Here is a 4,650-nt window from a genome sequence, read left to right on the forward strand (position 1 = left end):
AATCAGAGAGAGTAGTGTGGGGGCCGATGCTAGAGTATGAGGCTTTTCTAGAGGCCTTTTTACATATGATAGACACACCATAGCTTTGGGCCTTATGAGATGGGGTAGAAAATGTAGGGATGGAGGGGGATTATGCATGGTGGTTTCGGGATCATCCCTTCTTGAGATACATAGATCCAACCAAGCCGATGCTAGGTATTGATGAGCCATTGAGTGGGGGAGAAGATGATGATGATTAGGGTGGTCCAAGGAGAGGTAGAGGGAGGGGACAAGCCAAGGTTAGAGTGGCTAGAGTATAGGGGAGATGAGGTTGGGGAGCTATGGAAAAACCCTAGAGGGGAGTGGCATGAGGCCCAGTATAGGGACTGATGGGTGTAGGGAGAGTTAGAAGCATCCACATCCAAAGTGGTGCACATGTGAGAGGAGGGATGGTTGGAAAGTGTGATGGGATAGAGTAGATGAGGGTGAGGTTTCCAGAGGATGTATAGTTTGTCCACTGATAGAGGCCACAAGTGCATGGGCCCATTAGAGATCCACTAGGTGCATAGCCATAGGTGTAGTAGTAGGTACCACCAAAGGCACAGTCATTGGAGAGGTCTAGAGGATCAAATAATTTGTAGACTCAAGTGAGTTCCATATAGGCTCGAATAGGTGAGGTGTTGAGTACCTTGTAGACACTTATAGTAGTGATGAGACTAGGACCACCACCACCACCAAGGATAGATGGGGCATCTTTGAGTTAGATAGCTATGATTGGATTGATTGCACCATCAATAGATGTGACAGAGCAGTCACGATAAGAGGATATAGGTGCCCCTAGTGAGCAAGGATCATTAGATTAGGCACCCTCACAAGGATGCATGTTTATCATTTTACTATGACCTCATTCTTCATTATATGTGATTATGCACATGATGTTCACTGGACATTTATGTTGATGTACTTGGTTGATCCTCAATTTATGTACTTTCATGTTATATGACCATGTGATGTTGATGGATTTTATCTGTTATTCATGTGACTTTAACCTTCTACAAGACTTCTAATTGTCATGGTGCTTTATGAGATATCCAAGCTTCATTGATGGTTTAGATGTGTGCGGTTATCATATCATAGACTTATGTTGTCATGTGATTCTTTGATGTGTATATAGATGTGAATGATTAATGGATATGAATCAAGATTTAGAGTAGATTGTACGTTACTGATGATGTAATGAAAGTGTGATGTGGTAATATGAATGTAATGAAATGAAATGAAATATGAGATGAAATGCCATGAAATGAAATGAATGTGTTGTGGTCTGAGTGACAAATTCTTATTTATGTCATCAGTTGTTACCGAGGTATAACTGTCCTTTGGTTTGGGTACCCACCCCAAGGTAGAAGAGGTTTGTGCCTTATCTTATCCATCATACCCTACCCCTATTTTAGATTTGTTGGATTTGAACTATGCCATCAAAAGTTTGATGATTCCTTTCCCTTTCCCTAAGGGAACATCTCTTGTGTATCCCATCTTTTTCATTAGATCAAAGCCTTTTCCGTGTAGGTGGAAGGAGATGTTAATATTCTGTTGATTGATGTCTTCCACCGCTTGCTTTGACAAAATGTGCATGATATGGTTTGGTGGAAGTCAGTTTTCCATGAGACCTCAGAGAAAGTGGGGGATCAAATAAGGAGACTGAGTACTCAACTACCCCTTTATGGTGCAACTTACATTTTCTATCAAATTCCTTCATCAATTTATTCATTTCTTCATAGTGTAGTTGTTTAGGATCTTTTGATGATGATGTTAGTGAATGAGTGGAAGGACCCAAACAAGCCACTTTCTCTTTACTCTTAGTTGATGTTGATAAGTGGTTGCTCATTTGGGTAGTTGAGTGTGAAGTGCCCATAACAATTGGTTGGCTATTGGCATTTGTCGGTGTATCAACTTCTTCTCTGTTATGAGGGACAAGTGAGTTATAATACTAGGCAAAGTGTTGATCTCTAGGTATGGTTATCTCTTGACCCATGTATGGAAACTTAAGGAAATGGTGGTAGGTGGAGGGAATGGTCTGTATGTCATGAATCCATGGTATTCCTAGTAGGATGTTATAAGTTAATTGTAGGTCTAAGACCTGACAAATAGTTTCTTTCATGACCGGACCTACTCTAAATGGTACTATGACCATGCCTTTGGAGGACCTTTCTTCATCATCACAAGCCTTGATGGTAATCTTTTTTCTTGGGTCAACAACATCCTCTGCATTCTCGAGGGCCTTCACTAAACTGAGTGTGCAAATATTCAAACTAGCCCCACCACCGACCAATGCCCTTTTAACTCAGTTCCTATGGATGAATAATTCTTTGTGCAAAGGAGAATTTTGTGGCTATATGATAGACATGTCATCTTGAGCTGAAAAATACATGGAGTGAGGAGAAACTAAATTACTGACCATATTTTGGAATCTACTCATACCTAGGTCATTTGGCACTCAAGCTTTGGTGAGTATCTCTTTATGCTCTGGGGAGATTTGTAGTAGTTCAAAAATGGAGATGTGGACTAGAGTCTTGAGTAATTGGTTAACTAGGTTATCCTTGGGCATGGAGGAACTTGGAGCTGCTTGGTCAAGATTTTTCATTGGTCCTAGTAGGATAATTTTGGAGGCTTGACCTTGGGTGATGGCATTTAAAGACTATTTTTAATTTTTATATTTAATTATGATGACATTTATAGTATCATTAAATCCAAAAATAATGCCAATGGTATTATCGTAGTGGTGTGCATAATTAACCTCAGTTTGTAGAGGTGCATTTTGATTAGCCTTGGAAGACTCCCCCATTTGATGACTCGTGAAGGGGTTCTTAAAGCCTGTATGATCTTCATTATTACTGAGATTGTTTACTTCAATGGTTCCATTGTTTATTAAATTTTGGATGACCCCCTTAAGGGAAAGGCAATTGTTTGTTAGGTGCCCTTGGTTGCAATGATAGGCACAAGTGTGTTTCTTATTCCACCATTTTAGCTTGACTTGGGGTTCATATGGTTTAGCCTTAGGTAACATGACGAGGTCATCAGCCAAGAGAATTTGTAAAGCACTCTCATAGGACACCCCTATGGGTGTATACTCCTTAGGTATATCAAAAGATTGATATCTTCATGGTGGAGGAGCTTGATTGTAAGAAACTTGTTGGTTAGATGTAGAGGGATTCCTTATGTTGCATTGGTAAAATGGGCATGCATTATTTTGTTGAGGTGTGACACTAGGACTTCATTGATTTAAAGGGGGTTGATTTTGAGTTTTTACATGATTGGCTTCAACTACCCCATCATTTGTGATGTTTTTATTACTATTTCTCCACCACAATTTATATTTTTTAGTGAACTAATCAGAGGAATTGTGCATTTGTGTGGAATTATTGGAGAAACCTTTACCATCTTTAGATAGTTTAATTATGTCATTTTTTACCAAGGTTTCTTCCACCTTAGCAGCATTTTCTAAAATGGTTTAAAAATCTTTAGGCCCTTGGAGTTGGAGCCAATAATTCATCAGTTTCAAGAGATTGTTGATGAAGATATCTGTCTTCTCCTTATCCGATATGTCTCTATGATATTTAGCAAACATGTGCCTCCACCATTCTAGGAGGGTCTTAAATGATTCACCTGGGAGTTGTTTTGTGTTACATAGATCAATCATTGTAACCTCTCTTTCAACATTATAAGAATATTGGGTGATAAAAATGGAGGTCAATTGATCAAACGTTTTAATATTGGAGGGTAGTTTGGAGAACCACTCCATGGCTTGTCCCCCAAGGCTCCTAGGAAATAGATGCATTAGGTATGTTGTGTCATAGAAAAACTCCATGCTTAGCATATAGAACTGCCTCAAGTGATCTTGTGGATCCGACGTGCCAAAATATTTATCATACTTTAGTATCTACACATTTGGAGGAAAAGGTGTGAAGGTAATGTTTTTATTGAATGGTAGGGGACACACCTTTTCAAGGCTAAACTTTGTGGGTTGTGTTTTTCCTCTTTTCATCTTTTCCATTTCTAATAGTAATTCTTTCAATTTTTGTGTGACTATGTCTAAAGGTGTCTTTTCTTCATCTCATTTCAAATTGGTCACATCAAAATCAAATGGAAATTTTGCACCTTGTTGTGCTAATGCGAGTATGTATTGTTCTTTGTATTTTTCCAAAATCTTGTCCATAATGTTGACAAGTTCAGGATTTTCCTAAAAATCTTTGATTTTAGATTCAATGCTTCTGTCATCCCACATGCGAAATGAGCCCATTGTGGCTAGGAATTTTGAATTTCAATCAAACAAGGGTGACTCAGGAATAACTTCATTATGTGCACAATCTATTGCTATAGTAGATTTTGGGAGGTTTAGAGGTTCTATGCTTTTGACAGTTCTACTTGCTATCCTGGCAATTACTCATATGGGTGACCATTTGAATTTTGTTAGTACACTTTTTTTGTGTGGTGACATGAAAGGTGAGTTGGATTCTTTTAGTTTTTAGGCATTTTTCAAGAAGTGAAAGTTTTTATTGACTGTGATTTGTTCATAGCAACAAGCTAATTAAGACAAGGTGTTTGCCAATGTTGATAGGATAAAGTCCACTTTCATGAAGTCAAGTATGGATGTGTGTTTCCAAAAATTAT

Source organism: Cupressus sempervirens, chromosome 8 (assembly GCF_028749045.1).
Source record: "Cupressus sempervirens isolate cs-2001-9-10 chromosome 8, ASM2874904v1, whole genome shotgun sequence".
Lineage (NCBI taxonomy): Eukaryota > Viridiplantae > Streptophyta > Pinopsida > Cupressales > Cupressaceae > Cupressus > Cupressus sempervirens.